We start from the raw sequence: 19,683 nt of genomic DNA, 5'->3' as shown, positions 1-19,683 counted from the left end.
AGTCGTGTGCCTGTAGTCTCAGCTACCAGGGCGACTGAGGCGGGAAGACAGCTCAGGAGTTCGAGGCTGCAATGAGCTATAATGAGGCCTATATAGCCCTGTACTTTAGCCTGGGCAACAGAGCAAGACCTTGCCTCAAAAACAAACAAACAAACAAGCAAACAAACAACTGGTGTTTCCTGAGTGGCCAGATAAAAAGCGCTATGAAGGAAGAAGAAGGGCGGCCCTTGTTTACAGAGAAAACCTAACTAGGTTGTGAAATTCTCAGAAAACCCGCCCAATTCACGGCTAAACCTCCATCTTAAAGATCTTACAAAGCTCGTAACTTATTCCTATGTGAAATGAAGGCCTTGGCTGTGTCCTTCAGTGCCTGGGAGCCCTGCCTAGTTTTACATTACAGACTCCAGGCAAGAAATTGCAAATACATCTGAAAATACAAACAGAAGTATGAGGAAAGGGGCGTAGGGGTGTCTGCAACAGACCAACTGGGAGATACGCCAGCTCCTGCAAAGGGAAAGTGTGAAGGCAGAAAGAAATGAGTGAGAAGCCTCCTAGAGGAATATGAACGGATTTGTAGCCTCTTAATCTGCAAAGATTAAGCTAATCCTGAGGAAAGCTGGAAGGAAGCAGGTGGGGAAGCAGAGCTCTGCTGGCCCCAGACCTATAAGGCAAGTCTGTAGAAGGAAAGAGATTGTCCCCAACACCCACCTCCCTCCCCTCTGTACCTCCACCTCGGGGTCCAGGACCTCATCTGACATCTGCTCAGAGCCCTGACTCTCTCGGCTGTATTCCTGGGTGCCCACCCTGTATCAGAAGAGTTTGCAAAGGAGGCTATATGCAAGTCACTTACACCGCAGTTAGAACTTAAGTTCATTAATTCAGTACTGTTCACATTTTAAGTGTCTCACTCTCAGAATGCCAGCCCTTGCCATTTATTGGAAGAATCCTAGGTTAAGAAACAGTTAAAATTCTAGCTGCCCCTTGGCCTCTAGGAGGCTGGAGACCCAGAAAATATAAAATAGATAATTGAGAGAAGGCCCTCAGGGCAGAGGGCTGAAGAGGGCCACAGAATCATCATGGAGCAGGGGCGGCAGGCTCCCTGACTAACAAAGGTGGAGGGAACCCCAGCTGCAGAAGGCTTTATTTCCTTTAGCCTTTTTGGTAAAGTGGGTCATACTATGAAGAGAACCAGTCTCCACCAAAAGGTAAAGGTAAGCCTGTCTTAAGGACAGCTTGAATTTCTCCACTCTTAATAAGGAGGTTCGCCAAGATTTTCACCTTCATGCTTCAGTTAAGAAGTTTCTTTTGTTTCTTTTGAGACAGAATTTTACTCTCTTGCCCAGGCTGGGGTGCAGTGGTACCATCTCGGCTCATTGCAACCTCTGCCTCCCTGGTTCAAGCGATTCTCCTGCCTCAGCCTCCCAAGTAGCTAGGATTACAGGTGCATACCACCATGCCCAGCTAATTTTTTTTTTTTTTTTTTTTAGTAGAGATGAGGTTTCACCATGTTGGCCAGGCTGGTCTCGAACTCCTGACCTCAGGTGATCCACCTGCCTTGGCCTCCCAAAGTGCTGGGATTACAGGCGTGAGCCACCGTCCCTGGCCAGAAGTTTCTTTTATTTGAATGAGCTGAGTGAGATAAATCCTGATGATTCAGCAGGCTCTCTCCCAAGCTTTAACCTAAGGGACTTAATTCCAGAGCTGTAATAGCAATGAGGGCCCGCAGTGAGTGCAGAGCCTGCTGTCCCTGGCTTTCATCACATTCTCCCAATGTACCCACTGAAAGAAAACTAGAAGTAAAATGAAAGCTAGAACTGGAGACAAAATCTGCGCAGAATCATGGGCTGCTGCATTTCAGGCTGGAGGCTGGAGCACATTCTGGGTGGGAGCCCTTGGATGGACTCGTCTAGCCACCCCTACCCACCCCATGTCTCCCCTTCCCTTGCTGATGGGCTGTCAACTGTAGCCCTGAGTCCTGCCATCCTTCTAGCAATTCACAGAACAGGCAGGGAGTCACGGGACGCTCCTCCTCCATTCACAGTGACAACTAGAATAAAAAACACTGCAAGGGTTAAAGTTTTAAAGTTAACCAGAGGCCAGGGGCGGTGGCTCATGCCTGCAATCCCAGCACTTTGGGAGGCCGAAGTGGGCAGATTACTTGAGGTCAGGAGTTTGAGATCAGCCTGGCCAACATGGTGAAACCCTGTCTCTACTAAAAATACAAAAATTAGCTGGGCGTCGTGGCTTACACCTGTAATCCCAGCTACTCGGGAGACAAAGGCAGGAGAATCGCTTGAGCCCAGGAGGTAGAGGTTGCAGTGGGACAAGATTGTGCCACTGCACTCCAACCTGGGCAACAGAGTGAGACTCCCTCAAGAAAGAGAGAGAGAAACAGAAAGAAAGAAAGAGAGAGAGAGAGAAGAAAGAGAAGACAGAAAAGAAAGAAAGAAAGAAAAAGTTTAGTTAACCAGAAATTTGCAGAACCTGTATGAAGGAAACCACAGAACACTGAAGATGAACATAAAACAATGCTTAATGCTGCCTAATAGGAAGACCTTGTTATAAAGAGACCATGTTTCTTCCACACCATTTTGTAAGTATGTCATTTTAACCAAATTCCTTAAAATACACACACACACACACACACATACATACACACACACATTCAAAACCAGTGTGTGTGTATGTGTATTTATACGTACTTTTTATGTGTTTGTGAGGGTGGTAAGAATGGACAAAATAATTCAAAAACTCATCAAGAACAGAAGTTGGCAAACCATAGCCCTCAGGACAAATCAACCCACAGTCTGTTTTGTAAACAAAGTTCAATTAGAATACAGCCTCATTTCTCACTGTCTATGGCTGCTCTGCACTGCAAGGGCAGAGGAGAGCACGAGTGACAAACTGTTCAGGTCTGCAAAGCCTCAAACTACTGACCCCGATTTAGAAAAATAAATTGGTGAAAATTGCCAAGAACACTTTGAAAAGGAAAAATAATGACAGTATTTGTGCTATTAGATATAAAAATACAATGGTTCGGTGCTGGTACAAGAACAGATAGATTAATGAAACTAAACAGAAGGCTCACAAATAGATTAAAGAATACATGAGATTTTAACAATTGATACAGGTTATATTTTGAACTAGTGAGGAAAGGATGAACTACTTGGTATGTGTTGGTGAAGTAACTATACACATTGTGAGATCAAAAAAGATGAGACACGGCCGGGTGCGGTGGCTCAAGCCTGTAATCCCAGCACTTTGGGAGGCCGAGACGGGCGGATCACGAGGTCAGGAGATCGAGACCATCCTGGCTAACACGGTGAAACCCCGTCTCTACTAAAAATACAAAAACTAGCTGGGCGAGGTGGCGGGCGCCTGTAGTCCCAGCTACTCAGGAGGCTAAGGCAGGAGAATGGCGTAAACCCGGGCGGCGGAGCTTGCAGTGAGCTGAGATCCAGCCACTGCACTCCAGTCCAGGCGACAGAGCGAGACTCCGCCTCAAAAAAAAAAAAAAAAAAAAAGATGAGACACATACTATATCAAGATAAATCTTAGATGAATTAACACTTTAGATGCAAAAAAAATCATAAAGGCATGAGAAAAAAAAGATGAACTGATGTTTGTTCTTGGAGTATGGCCTTTATAAACACAGAAACAAAAGCATAAACAGCCAGAGAAAAGATTGATAGATGGGTAAGATTTTTAACTTTAAAAAAAAATACATCAAAAGAAACCACTTATAGTATTAAAAGGCAAATGACAAACTGGAAAAAAGATTTTTCTAACACATGACAGACAACAGAGTAGTATCTTGCAAGCAACACAAAACACATCTTAAAAAAAATAAACAGACGGCCAATAAACACAATTACTGACAAAACAAGTTTTTTTTCACTTAGAGATTTATAGATTGAAAAAAGTAGGGCACTCAGTGTTAGCACGAATCCAGGAAGATGGGCACTTCTGCGCAGAGGAAGGGGCGGTAGAAACCTGCCGCCTCTGGGGTGGGGGATGGTGGTGCAACTCGGCCTTACAAAGGCATAGGTTGAGAGGCCTAATTCCACCTCTGGGAACATACCCTAAGGACAAGAGACACGCACCAAGATTTATGAATGAGAATGCTCTTCACAGCACCTTTTATCATCGTGAACACTATGGAGGTATTACGATTTTTTCCTTTTATTTTACTGTATATATTTAAGATACACAACATGATGTTTTGATATGCTCATCTCAGAATACACATAGTGAAATGATCACTACAGTTAGGCAAATCAACATAACTATTATCTCATACAGTTACCTTTCTTTCTGCTTATTTTTTGTGGTTAGCATCCCTAAAAGCTATGCTCTTGACAAATCACTAGTATGTAATACAATAGGACTCATTATAGTCCTCATGTTGTATACTAGATTTCTAGATACAGTCATGCTTTTGAAGACTATTTAAAGATATGCGAAATGCTTACAACACACTATGAAGAAAATACAGGTTACAGACAGCATGTATTTAGTGATCTCAAAATGCTTAGAATATATTTATATTAATACATAACATATATTAAATATATATCATATATTAAATATTAATATATAACACATATATACATATGTTAGGAAAGTGGCCTGGAGCAGGATACCCCCAAATATTAATGGTCATCATGTTCAGATGACAGAATTACTAGTGATTTTCACTTTCTTTTTTTGTGGCTTTTCATAAATGATCTACAGTAAGTATTATTTCATTTAAAATGGAAAAAAAAAAGGTCAGGAAAATAAAACTTGTATTTTAAAGATGTCAGAGAAAAGAGACTATCACAGATCTCCTATGTGGGAATGCAATAACGATTCAATGGAAGTTATTCACCAATTTCTTGGGTCTCTTCCCATAAGCTGATATTGTTTTCATCAGCTTGGTCCTTCGAGTATAGCCTATGCATATGTGGTTGGTTAACAAGACCAGGAAGCCCTCTGAGGGTTGGGGAAACTGGCCAGGTACCCCACTGCATTACACATCTCCAGGCATATGGTCCCCTTGGCCAAGTGCCAAGCAGTCATGAGGAACAATCGCTGTGCCTCCAGCACGGAATCATGCAGGCTCCTCAACGGCCACCTGCCAGGGTCTTGTCCAGTGTAGAGTGCTAGATGCCACCGGACCCTGGGTGAAGTAACCACGGGTGTAGGACAATTTGTGTGCACATCAGTCACGCCCAGTTTATTCCTCTGGATGCCTCAGAGATCCAATGGAGAGTCTCTTCCAAGGAACAATGAAGGGAAGAGGTAAATGCAGACTATTAAATAACATGAACCCCCAGTGGGGGCTTTGCCTGGTGACTAATTCTACTCCCTCCTTTTAGCCTGATCAACTGCCAGCAAATCAATTGCATATTCCTACTGAAAAGAAAAAAAAAATTTTGTGAATCCAAATTGAATCCATCTAAGGCTGATGCTTTGCTGAGTACTGAAAATGATTAAATAAAATACGAAGTTAGGCAGTTATTTGGACTTTCATGTCAATTCTTAATGCTTCCTATTTTAAGTTGGCCAATTTCTTCCAAATAATTTCAGAAAAATTAATAAGCTCTCAATTGCTAAAGTGTGTCAGAGACAGACTTTGAAAGTCTAAATTTTAAAAAATAAATTTAGATTGGTAATAAAAGGAGACAAATAAAAATTAGGATGCTGTAAATTATAAGTCAGTATGGGAACAAGGATGTAGACGCAGACTGATAATTTTCAGAATTCTTACAGATTCTTACTATTTAGAAAGTTTGTAGGTTTTTGGGGGGTAGTTTATAGCACACACAGGTATAAAATCAGATTAAGGAAATGAAGGTGCAGAGGTCTTCTTCTCCCTTTTAGAAGGAAGTTATTAAGATTCCTTTACTCATATTAAATTGGTCATGGGAGCTCACACCTGTAATCCCAGCATTTTGGGAGGCTGAGGTAGGGGGATCATTTGAGGCCAGGAGTTCAATGTTGCCTGAGCAACATTGCAAGACCCCATCTCTATCATATAAAAAAGATTATTTTACCCATATTAAAGTTATCATTTAAGTGCTAGAAGATATGAAGGATGTGAATTAATCAGCCTCTCATTCAGCCAGAAACACTACATCCTAGCTGGAAGATGCCTCCTCCCCCTTCCTCCTCTTCACTCATCCCTTTATTTTATTTGTTTTTATTCTAAATATTATGTCATAAGAGGTATTATTTATGTTTTCACCTATCCCTTTAACAGTTCTGGGGAGCCTGCTTCCTTTCACACCATGGAGCTGCTTGCTTCACCTTGCACTGGAATTTCACAGCAGGACCCAATAAACACAAATCCCCTTCTCAGACCCAGTGGAAACCCTCCTTAGCCATAACGCAAAGAAAACCCTTTCTCCTTGGCCCCATTAAGAGCACAGTAATGATCATGATATTAACTACCATATATGCTGGGCACTCACTCATGCCAGGCACAATGCTAAACTCTCTTTACACATCTGTTATGGACTAAATATTTGTGTCTCCCCAAATTCATACGTGGATGCCCTAATTCTCAACGTGCTGGTATTAGGAAGTGAGGCCTTCGGGAGATAACTAGGTTCCGATGAGGTCATGAAGGTGGAACCCCCACAATAGGATTAGCGTCCTTGTAAGACGAGGAAGAGGCACCAGAGCTTCCTCTCTCTGCCACGGGAGGATTCATCGAGAAGGCAGCTTTCTGCAAGCCAGAAAGAAGGTCCTCACCAGAACGCAACCCGACCTTGGACTCTGTGGCCTCCAGAACGGTGAGCAATAAATGTGTTCTGTAAGCCCCCAGCCCGTGATATTTTGTTACAGCAGCTCAAGCTAAGACAATATCTAATCTAATTCAATCCTGACGAGAGCCTGGGGACACATTATGTTATTACCACTGCGTAACAGACGAGAAAACTAAAACACAGTCAAAAGTGGGGTAATGTTTCAAGATCCCCTAAACTTGGAGATGGGCCACCAACCTGGGCCCAGCCCTAAGCCTACATTCAAGGTCACAGCCCTCAGACCCACCGTCCAGGGCCCTCATAGCCCAATCAACCATATTTGCGCTGTTTTCTGGTTTCTTAGCCCCAGATTGCCAATTTTTCTCATCCAAAAAATCTTTGCCTTTCTTTAGCGAAAGAGCACAAAGGACTATTCTAGGAATGGTTACAAGTTGCTACATCTGCAGGTGCCTGATGGCTATGAAATAATATTTGTTGGCACTGATGATTTCTCGAAGGATCTGAGACTGCAGACAGCAGAATTCCTTATTTGGAAAAGCAAGACAGAAAACTATTATTAGAGGACAAATGTTGTAAGTAAATGAGGGAAAGAAGAGGAAAATTACATTGAGACACTTTGGCTAAAGAAGAGTGGAGCCAGGGCGGAGCAAGATGGCCGAATAGGAACAGCTCCAGTCTCCAACTCCCAGCGCCGAGCGACACAGAAGACAGGTGATTTCTGCATTTTCAACTGAGCTGGATCTCCCAACACCGAGGTTGAGATCTGAGAAGGGACAGACTGCCTGCTCAAGTGGGTCCCTGACCCCTGAGTAGCCTAACTGGGAGACATCCCCCACTAGGGGCAGTCTGACACCCCACACCTCACAGGGTGGAGTACACCCCTGAGAGGAAGCTTCCAAAGTAAGAATCAGACAGGTACACTCGCTGTTCAGCAATATTCTATCTTCTGCAGCCTCTGCTGCTGATACCCAGGCAAACAGGGTCTGGAGTGGACCTCAAGCAATCTCCAACAGACCTACAGCTGAGGGTCCTGACTGTTAGAAGGAACACTATCAAACAGGAAGGACACCTACACCAAAACCCCATCAGTACGTCACCATCATCAAAGACCAGAGGCAGATAAAACCACAAAGATGGGGAAAAAGCAGGGCAGAAAAGCTGGAAATTCAAAAAATAAGAGCACATCTCCCCTGCAAAGGAGCGCAGCCCATCGCCAGCAACGGATCAAAGCTGGTCAGAGAATGACTTTGACGAGATGAGAGAAGAAGGCTTCAGTCCATCAAACTTCTCAGAGCTAAAGGAGGAATTACATACCCAGCGCAAAGAAACTAAAAATCTTGAAAAAAGAGTGGAAGAATTCACAGCTAGACTAATTAATGCAGAGAAGGTCATAAACGAAATGACAGAGATGAAAACCATGATACGAGAAATGCGTGACAAATGCACAAGCTTCCGTAACCGACTCGATCAACTGGAAGAAAGAGTATCAGCAATTGAGGATCAAATGAATGAAATGAAGCGAGAAGAGAAACCAAAAGAAAAAAGAAGAAAAAGAAATGAACAAAGCCTGCAAGAAGTATGGGATTATGTAAAAAGACCAAATCTACGTCTGATTGGGGTGCCTGAAAGTGAGGGGGAAAATGGAACCAAGTTGGAAAACACTCTTCAGGATATCATCCAGGAGAACTTCCCCAACCTAGTAGGGCAGGCCAACATTCAAATTCAGGAAATACAGAGAATGCCACAAAGATACTCCTCGAGAAGAGCAACTCCAAGACACATAATTGCCAGATTCACCAAAGTTGAAATGAAGGAAAAAATCTTAAGGGCAGCCAGAGAGAAAGGTCGGGTTACCCACAAAGGGAAGCCCATCAGACTAACAGCAGATTTCTCGGCAGAAACTCTACAAGCCAGAAGAGAGTGGGGGCCAATATTCAACATTCTTAAAGAAAAGAAGTTTAAACCTAGAATTTCATATCCAGCCAAACTAAGTTTCATCAGTGAAGGAGAAATAAAATCCTTTACAGATAAGCAAATGCTTAGAGATTTTGTCACCACCAGGCCTGCCTTACAAGAGACCCTGAAGGAAGCCCTAAACATGAAAAGGAACAACCAGTACCAGCCATTGCAAAAACATGCCAAAATGTAAAGACCATTGAGGCCAGGAAGAAACTGCATCAACTAACGAGCAAAATAACCACTTAATATCATAATGGCAGGATCAAGTTCACACATAACAATATTAACCTTAAATGTCAATGGACTAAATGCTCCAATTAAAAGACACAGACTGGCAAACTGGATAAAGAGTCAAGACCCATCAGTCTGCTGTATTCAGGAGACCCATCTCACATGCAGAGACATACATAGGCTCAAAATAAAGGGATGGAGGAAGATCTACCAAGCAAATGGAGAAAAAAGCAGGGGTTGCAATACTAGTCTCTGATAAAACAGACTTTAAACCATCAAAGATCAAAAGAGACAAAGAAGGCTATTACATAATGGTAAAGGGATCAATTCAACAGGAAGAGCTAACTATCCTAAATATATATGCACCCAATACAGGAGCACCCAGATTCATAAAGCAAGTCCTTAGAGACTTACAAAGAGACTTAGACTCCCATACAATAATATGGGAGACTTCAACACTCCACTGTCAACATTAGACAGATCAACAAGACAGACAGTTAACAAGGATATCCAGGAATTGAACTCATCTCTGCACCAAGCGGACCTAATAGACATCTATAGAACTCTCCACCCCAAATCAACAGAATATACATTCTTCTCAGCACCACATCACACTTAGTCCAAAATTGACCACATAATTGGAAGTAAAGCACTCCTCAGCAAATGTACAAAAACAGAAATTATAACAAACTGTCTCTCAGACCACAGTGCAATCAAACTAGAACTCAGGACTAAGAAACTCAATCAAAACCGCTCAACTACATGGAAACTGAACAACCTGCTCCTGAATGACTACTGGGTACATAACGAAATGAAGGCAGAAATAAAGATGTTCTTTGAAACCAATGAGAACAAAGATACAACATACCAGAATCTCTGGGACACATTGAAAGCAGTGTGTAGAGGGAAATTTATAGCGCTAATGACCACAAGAGAAAGCAGAAAGATCTAAAATGGACACTCTAACATCACAATTAAAAGAACTAGAGAGGCAAAAGCAAACACATTCAAAAGCTAGCAGAAGGCAAGAAATAACTAAGATCAGAGCAGAACTGAAGGAGATAGAGACACAAAAAACCCTCCAAAAAATCAATGAATCCAGGAGTTGGTTTTTTGAAAAGATCAACAAAATTGACAGACCGCTAGCAAGACTAATAAAGAAGAATAAGAGAGTAGAACCAAATAGACACAATAAAAAATGATAAAGGGGATATCACCACCGACCCCACACAAATACAAACTACCGTCAGAGAATACTGTAAACACCTCTACGCAAATAAACTAGAAAATCTAGAAGAAATGGATAATTTCCTGGACACTTACACTCTTCCAAGACTAAACCAGGAAGAAGTTGAATCCCTCAATAGACCAATAGCAGGCTCTGAAATTGAGGCAATAATTAATAGCCTACCAACCAAAAAAGTCCAGGACCAGATGGATTCACAGCTGAATTCTACCAGAGGTACAAGGAGGAGCTGGTACCATTCCTTCTGAAACTATTCCAATCAATAGAAAAAGAGGAATCCTCCCTAACTCATTTTATGAGGCCAACATCATCCTGATACCAAAGCCTGGCAGAGACACAACAAAAAAAGAGAATTTTAGACCAATATCCCTGATGAACATCGATGCAAAAATCCTCAGTAAAATACTGGCAAACCAGATCCAGCAGCATATCAAAAAGCTTATCCACCATGACCAAGTGGGCTTCATCCCTGGGATGCAAGGCTGGTTCAACATTCACAAATCAATAAATGTAATCCAGCATATAAACAGAACCAAAGACAAAAAACCACATGATTATCTCAATAGATGCAGAAAAGGCCTTTGACAAAATTCAACAGCCCTTCATGCTAAAGACGCTCAATAAATTCGGTATTGATGGAACGTACCTCAAAATAATAAGAGCTATTTATGACAAACCCACAGCCAATATCATACTGAATGGGCAAAAACTGGAAAAATTCCCTTTGAAAACTGGCACAAGACAGGGATGCCCTCTCTCACCACTCCTATTCAACATAGTGTTGGAAGTTCTGGCTAGGGCAATCAGGCAAGAGAAAGAAATAAGGGTATTCAGTTAGGAAAAGAAGAAGTCAAATTGTCCCTGTTTGCAGATGACATGATTGTATATTTAGAAAACCCCATTGTCTCAGCCCAAAATCTCCTTAAGCTGATAAGCAACTTCAGCAAAGTCTCAGGATACACAATTAATGTGCAAAAATCACAAGCATTCTTATACACCAGTAACAGACAAACAGAGAGCCAAATCATGAATGAACTTCCATTCACAATTGCTTCAAAGAGAATAAAATACCTAGGAATCCAACTTACAAGGGATGTAAAGGACCTCTTCAAGGAGAACTACAAACCACTGCTCAGTGAAATAAAACAGGACACAAACAAATGGAAGAACATACCATGCTCATGGATAGGAAGAATCAATATCGTGAAAATGGCCATATTGCCCAAGGTTATTTATAGATTCAATGCCATCCCCATCAAGTTACCAATGAGTTTCTTCACAGAATTGGAAAAAACGGCTTTAAAGTTCATATGGAACCAAAAAAGAGCCCACATTGCCAAGACAATCCTAAGTCAAAAGGACAAAGCTGGAGGCATCACGCTACCTGATTTCAAACTATACTACAAGGCTACAGTAACCAAAACAGCATGGTACTGGTACCAAAACAGAGATATAGACCAATGGAACAGAACAGAGTCCTCAGAAATAATACCACACATCTACAGCCATCTGATCTTTGACAAACCTGACAAAAACAAGAAATGGGGAAAGGACTCCCTATTTAATAAATGGTGCTGGGAAAATTGGCTAGCCATAAGTAGAAAGCTGAAACTGGATCCTTTCCTTACTCCTTATACGAAAATTAATTCAAGATGGATTAGAGACTTAATGTTAGACCTAATACCATAAAAACCCTAGAAGAAAACCTAGGTAATACCATTCAGGACATAGGCATGGGCAAGGACTTCATGTCTAAAACACCAAAAGCAATGGCAGCAAAAGCCAAAATTGACAAATGGGATCTAATTAAACTAAAGAGCTTCTGCACAGCAAAAGAAACTACCATCAGAGTGAACAGGCAACCTACAGAATGGGAGAAAATTTTTGCAATCTACTCATCTGACAAGGGGCTAATATCCAGAATCTACAAAGAACTCAAACAAATTTACAAGAAAAAAACAAACAACCCCATCAAAAAGTGGGCAAAGGATATGAACAGACATTTCTCAAAAGAAGACATCCATACAGCCAACAGACACATGAAAAATGCTCATCATCACTCGCCATCAGAGAAATGCAAATCAAAACCACAATGAGATACCATCTCACACCAGTTAGAATGGCAATCATTAAAAAGTCAGGAAACAACAGGTGTTGGAGAGGATGTGGAGAAATAGGAACACTTTTACACTGTTGGTGGGATTGTAAACTAGTTCAACCATTATGGAAAAGAGTATGGCAATTCCTCAAGGATCTAGAACTAGATGTACCATATGACCCAGCCATCCCACTACTGGTATATACCCAAAGGATTATAAATCATGCTGCTATAAAGACACATGCACACGTATGTTTATTGCGGCACTATTCACAATAGCAAAGACTTGGAATCAACCCAAATGTCCATCTGTGACAGACTGGATTAAAAAATGTGGCACATATACACCATGGAATACTATGCAGCCATAAAAAAGGATGAGTTTGCATCCTTTGTAGGGACATGGATGCAGCTGGAAACCATCATTCTTAGCAAACTATCACAAGAACAGAAAACCAAACCCGCATGTTCTCACTCATAGGTGGGAACTGAACAATGAGATCACTTGGACTTGGGAAGGGGAACATCACACACCGGGGCCTATCATGGGGAGGGGGGAGGAGGAAGGGATTGCATTGGGAGTTATACCTGATATAAATGATGAATTGATGGGTGCTGATGAGTTGATGAGTGCAGCACACCAACATGGCACAAGTATACATATGTAACAAACCTGCACGTTATGCACATGTACCCTAGAACTTAAAGTATAATAAAAAAAAAAAAAAAAAAAAAAGAAGAGAGGAGCCATGAGCCATAGCATGGTTCAGGATTCCCAGCAGCCAAGTCTAAGAGTTTGGGAAGGCCCCAAAGGCAACAGCCTGTCCAGCAAGTGGAAGGTCAGGGTCACCAGGCCACCTGGGATGGACACAGATGCCCAGCACACCCCCCAGCAAATGCCACTTTCTCCTGGAGGAAGAACACTGCACATGCAAACTCGGGAACATGACATACATTTGCTTTGCAGTATGAGTTGGTTGGCTCATTTTAACCTTTGTGATACGTACCTTGAAGCCTGGTTTTTGGAAAAAGCTAAGTATGTTTTGGTATATTTTGTTTAGTTTATTTTGCAATGTTTGGTTCAGAGTATCACATAGTACTCTGAACCAAACATTGCAAAATAAACTAAACCCACGGTAATGAAGTAAAACTGTAAATTACAATTACGGTGCAAAGAAAAATTGAAACTGATGACCATGACAAAACTGTAATGATGACTGCACCCAAAACAAAAGTATCCTTCCCCCAAATTGCAAGAATCCCAACTCTGTGCACATCCAGGCAGGCACTCAGCAAAACCATGGAGCATGGTAGGAAATATGGAATCAGAATCATACATTTGAGAAAAGCCTACAGATGAGCCCATGGGCATTTACAAAAGTTGAAAGTCTGTAGAAACACATGACATTTGCCTGTCAGACTGAATATAAGGCTGTGTCTTTTCGAAAATAATTTGTTCCTGGCCTGGCATTCTAGCTCATGCCTGTATTCCCCGCACTTTGGGAGGCCAAGATGGGCGGATCACCTGAGGTCAGGAGCTCAAGACCACCCAGGCCAACATGGTGAAACCCTACCTCTACTAAAATACAAAAATTAGCTGGGCCCATGTGCTGATGCACACCTGTGATCCCAGCTACTCGGGAGGCAGAAGCAGGAGAACTGCTTGAACCTGGGATGTGGAGGTTGCAGTGAGCCAAGATCATGCCACCGCACTCCAGCTTGGGTGACAGAGCGAGACTCCATCTCAAAAAAAAGAAAATAATCTGTTCCCACCTCTGCCATTGGTCTAATGGAAGGAAATCTACCAGTCCATCAAGAGAGGCAAATTATTTCCTAGTTTGATGAAATAATGCAAGAGAGTTAGAACTACTTTAACAAAACAAAGCTAAAAAATCATACAAATAAATGATACATTAAAATGTTGCCCTCTTTTCAGAGAAAACCCATCATCAGTTTTTCAGATGCATGTAATGTGAAAAAATATTTAACTGTCAAAGAGCACATAAGAAAGTTCTGAGTTACTCCTGATACTGTTTTATACTAATCTGCCAGCGTCCCTACAGACCCTCTGATTAGACTTTAAGTATCATTCTAATTACAGAGTACACCATTACAGTAGTAAAACTTTGTATATAGAGCTGTCAAAACTCAGTAAATGTGAACTAAGATCTGTGCATTTCTGTCCACGTTAGTTTACTCAAAAAATATATAAACAAAAATTTAGCTCTAGTTAACAACGTGTATTTTGGAGAAAGTGAATAGGCATCTACAATTTATTTTCAAATGCACCAAAAAATAAGATGGGTGAATGAATAAAAAGATGTGTAGACAGACATGTGATAAACCGAGTATAGCACAATGTTAACACACAGGTGAATGGTGGGGATAACAGGTGTGTTCACTATAAAATTATTTTTGCTATCTGTTTGAAAATTTTCACAACAAAATATTGGGAAGAAAGAAATCAGGCACATAAATTTTCATTTGCACTAAAAACAATATTGTGTAGCCATTAAAAACTGTGATTACTAAAAAATTTTAATGACAAAATTTTTAATAAAAGATTTGCCTTTTAAACATAGGATTAAAAATATATACTTAATATAGTATCAACAAGATTAAATATTTTTGTCTTGGAAATGTCTGGAAGCAAATACACTAAAATGCTAACAGGTCTTATCAATGGGGAACAGAATTATGGATGACTTTATGTTTTGGTTTATAGATTTTTTTCATTCCCCCAAATAGTCAAGATTAATATTATTTTTTTTCAAATCAGAAAGGTTCTTATTTTTTAAGGACAATGGAATTGACCTAGTGTAATGCAAACATCCCACGCCTCCATTAAACCTCTGCTCCACCTCACCTGGAAATGATGGACAAGACTGATGGACCCTGGGTACTCAAGCCAGACAGAAATGAACAGGAGATTAAACTGCAGGATTAACCCCCAGGCAGGATTAGCTCTGTGCCACTGTGGATCATCAAATACATCTTTGCACAGAGGACAAAGGGCTTAATGTATATTTGAGGACAGCAAATGAAACTCTGAAACCCTAATTGCCTTCCCAGGCTGAAGGCTTAGTATCCAAGAGACTCTCCCACTAGGCGAGGCCTAATAACACCCGGTCCGACTTACTGACCCATATCTGCCTAGGATCCTTGTTATCTGGAGCCACTGCTTGGTTCCATAAATCATCTACTAAACTGTACTGAAATATCAAAAGCATCACTGGCTAGCATTACTGCACAAAAGCTATTGATGCCCCTTGGGCAAATCCTCAGCAATTCTCATCTCCAAGCACTGGCAGCTTGGATCCCTGGCTCTAGGCCCCAGGGCACAATACTTTAAGTGATTTAAGAGGAGGGGGTAACTTTCTGCTCCATGATCTCATGATTCTTAAGGAGCAAAAACCCTCCCTCCTCCATCAGCGTCTGCCACTGTCCTGGGAACTACAGATGATTTAATTAGGCAAGAGCAGTAACAGCTGCAGGGAGAGGCACAGGATGCAACCTGCTCCTACAACAGGACAAATCCCCTGGGGCTAGAGAGCTGCTCTGACGCTGCGGAAGGGACTGGCCCGCCCTGGTCTTGCAGGTGGGTCAGCCAGTGAGGGCTGGGAATGAACCATGCTTCCCCTAAAAGGCAACCTGGAAACAGAAAAAAATCATCAAAGAACAATACCCAGCCCTGGGACTAAGGACGGGCACAGAGCAGAACAGAGGGAGGGACGTCCCAGCTGCACCTGCCCACCTTCAGCTCTGTCCTGCCGAGCCCTCTCCCAAGAAGGCAGCTGGGCCAGGGCTACAGCTGGAAGCAGACATTCGGCAGAAAAATAAACAGCCATGCTTTCATGTGATGAAAACCAAAGAAGCCAGTTTGATTATCTCTGGTGCTGTCTGGAGTGAACACACAGGCTAAGAAGGTTAACACCCCCAGCTGTGAATATCTCTGCTAGTATATTATATTTACGAGACAGAACATTGCAGACAGTGTTGAAAAGCAGGATCAGTTGCCAGAGCTGGTGTTTTCACTGCAGCCTTTCAACAGCTAAAGCCATCGTCTGCAAGTCCCCACTGGGACCCTCCAGGCCCCAGCCTCTGATGCAGACCAGGACACAGAGCCTACAGAGTGTCTCTGCAGCAGCCACCGGAGAGACAGCTGCTCCTTTCTCCCAGAGCTCTGACAACTCATGCTTCACCTAGGTGGGAGCTTGGTGAATCAGCTCACAGAACAGACGCTCCATGGAGGATGAGGGAGGAGGGCCTCATGAGGCATCACTCTTTGGCACACCCCTGCTGAAATGCAGGCCTGGAGTGCTCATTAACCACGCCTTTCTTGTGTGCAGCATCTGCTGCATGCTTTTAAAAACACATCAATCTCATGTTTTGTCTGCTAAATGACACCAATCTATGACCAGCTTCTCAGAGCTGAGAAAATCCAGATGTTGTTGGATCTTTATTTGCAAGCTATAAAAATCCGGAAGACCTCCTGTGGGTACATAAGGGCCAGTGTGTGCATTATTCAGACTTGTGGCAGCATTGTGTCGGGATGGCTCCTCCTGGGGCTGTCTAGATCCATTTGTGCAATCAGGCTGGTTTCTGAGTGGACAGGAGGAAAGAGGCCCAGTCAGGGAGCTCTGTTTGCTGGAAGCTCTGCCTGCTTCCTTCTCTGATGTGGCTGCTCCCTGCTGGGACAGACCTCACGTCTCCCAGGAGCCCGCATGACTACTTCTCTTCTATCACCGTTCCAAGGATGAAAGTACATGTCCCGGGTCCTTCTAATGTTTAGGTTCTCTGATTTTATTATTCAACAGAATCACTCCCACCCAAAAGAGAAGAGAGAAGCTTCCTTGAGGAAGCACGGGAGGAGTGGCTTGCCCAAGTAGCTACAGCACCCTCCTATTGGCACGTCCATCCCTTGTGTGGTTGGGTCCACTTCCTCCCGAGGACAGGCAGTGTGAGTCACCACCCCAGAAGAAAATGGAGGCATGCGAAGGTTAAGTGACTTGCCCAAGGACTTGTGGGGGGAAGGAGGCTCTCGCTCTACGGTGCTCTGCTTGATCACATCACAGCTGCCTCTAACGCGCACACAACCAGGCCACCAACAGTGCAGACACTTGGTGTGGATGTACTTTTGCTCTTTCGATCAGTTGTCTGTTCAGCCAGTCATTTCTTGACCCTTGGGTTCACTGGGGAAGAGCGTGGGTGTGTCTCTGGCATCGGTGACCCAACTTTCCATCCTCCTTCTACCTCCACCCCGCTCACGGACTGCATCAAGCTTCCCAGGGCACACAGGCCTGCCGCCATGACATCTATCCTGAGGTGCAAATGTGCCTCAAAAAACTCACCTGTGTTCAGAGAAGGAGCCTCTTGGAGATCAAGCAGCAAATGGCCTGCAGGTAGGTGAAGGCCAAGGGAAGAACCTTCCTTCATCCCACCAGGTATCAACTCCCTTGTTCTTCCTGCCACACGTTCAAGCTTTGAGGCAGCCCCATGGTGCCCTAGTCACATACCCACATAGGCCACTATTTTGTTTTGACTCTTCTGGGCATTTTATTTCTCTCTTTTGATCATTGGGAGTAATTGCACCTGTCAGTGCCTCTCAGCGTTGACTGTGTAATTTTAACTGGTTTTTAAAAGCCTCCAGGATAATGCCTTTACAAAAACTTTGAAAATTCAAAGTATAGTTTGTTTTGCATTGGATAAGGAACTGTATTCCAAAGTGACCCAACATCCTCACAAAGTCTCAATTGTCCAGCAACCATGTGAAAGTGCCCAGGCTACGTGGGCAAAAGGGAAAGATGAATTGAGGACATGGACGCTCACATCCAAATTCAGGCACATCGAGCCAGCCTGTGGTCTCAATTTCCTTACTTAGAAGTGCGGGGGTGGGGGCCAGGCCTGGTGGCTCATGCCTGTAATCCCGGCACTTTGAGAGGCCGACTCAGGCAGGTCACCTGAGGTTAAGAGTTCGAGACCAGCCTGGCCAACACGGTGAAACCCTGTCTCTACTAAAAATACGAAAAATTATCCGGGCATGGCGGCAGGCACCTGTAATCCCAGTTACTTGGGAGGCTGAGGCAGGAGAATCACTTGAACCTGGAGGCAGAGGCTGCAGTGAGCTGAGATCGCACCACTGCACTTCAGCCCGGGCAACAAGAAGGCAACTCCGTCTCAAAAAAAAAAAAAAAGTGAGAATAATACCTTCCTCATATAAAGCATTCTTTTAAGGATCAAATGAAGTAATATGCTTAACAAGTGATAACCATAAAAAGCAATAGTACCCTGCCAATTATGATTTTTTTCTTGCTTAATATTTTTCAAGCGCTAATCACCCCCTCCTTTTTTTCAAAGTAGAGAAAAAGACCCACTATTAATCATTTTGGCTTTCTTCTCTCTCTAGGAGAAAAACCAATGTTTAGAAAACAGGCTTTTTCACTGTGCGTGGAAAATGTGTGTTTGAAGTATGAACTTTTTTAACTGTGCGATTTCTATCTATTCTACATACAGAACAGAATTAATTTAGAACCCTAACTTCACATCACGAGTATATAAAGTCTGAAATAAAAATCCCAATCTGTTAATTCATAGGAAAAATTTTAACAACAAAATTCTCTCCCACAGTAAGAGGGCATTATTTCTATCATTTCAGGGAGATAAGTGGGTCAGATTTTCCACAATGCAATTAAGTATGCCAAGAGCCAATGGCAGAAGTGATTTCACACACAATTTATAGGATGAGTCAAACCACCAGGAGAAAACCGATGATGTGTGCTCTCTCCCCTGCTATTAGGGCCTCATTATCAAAGGACAGACACTCCTCTTTGGAACTGACAAGACTATTTGTCAACACACTAAAATCAAATGAGCAATAAGGCTGAGGGAGACCTGCTGAACCAAAGGATATGTAGAAGCGTGAAGCAAAGGAAAGGGAAATAGAAGGAAAAGGAGTTAGGAAAGTGTGAAGCAAAGGAAAGGGAAATAAAAGGAAAAGAAGTTAGGAAACTTCTTCCATATAACAGTTTTGGATTTAGATGGAAAGTGAGACGCTTACAGAGTGTGGCACGAGCTGGGCTGGAGACTCTCTGGTTCGGTGGTGGCGTGAGCCAGATGCGCAGGCACGTGACATCTCATTTGGAAGTGAACTGGCATCCAATTGGAAAAAATGAGGACAGACTTAGATTCTGTTCCATGGGGATTTTACAGCAGGTTGGACCCTGGGGTCTGGGCGGGCCCGTCAGGGAAGCCCCAGCCAGCCGACCTCATTCCTACCCCAGGATGGCCACTTCCACAGCTGTCCCTTCCTTGGACATCATTTTTCTCCTGCTTGATTTCTAATCCCCTGATAACTCCTGGTTTCAGTTTTGTTTTCTAGCACATAACTGAAGCCAGAC

General features: G+C 42.7%; 1 protein-coding gene across 5 annotated transcripts in view; it reads right to left on the bottom strand.

Moving 5' to 3' along the window:
* MTCL1 (microtubule crosslinking factor 1) overlaps positions 1-19,683 on the bottom strand; it is a 133,362-nt gene that overhangs the window by 58,133 nt on the left and 55,546 nt on the right. The window lies entirely within an intron of this gene.

This window comes from Trachypithecus francoisi, unplaced genomic scaffold (assembly GCF_009764315.1).
Source record: "Trachypithecus francoisi isolate TF-2019V2 unplaced genomic scaffold, Tfra_2.0 Lachesis_group19, whole genome shotgun sequence".
In the NCBI taxonomy this organism is placed as follows: domain Eukaryota; kingdom Metazoa; phylum Chordata; class Mammalia; order Primates; family Cercopithecidae; genus Trachypithecus; species Trachypithecus francoisi.
This window is presented reverse-complemented; position numbering and strand designations above follow the sequence as displayed.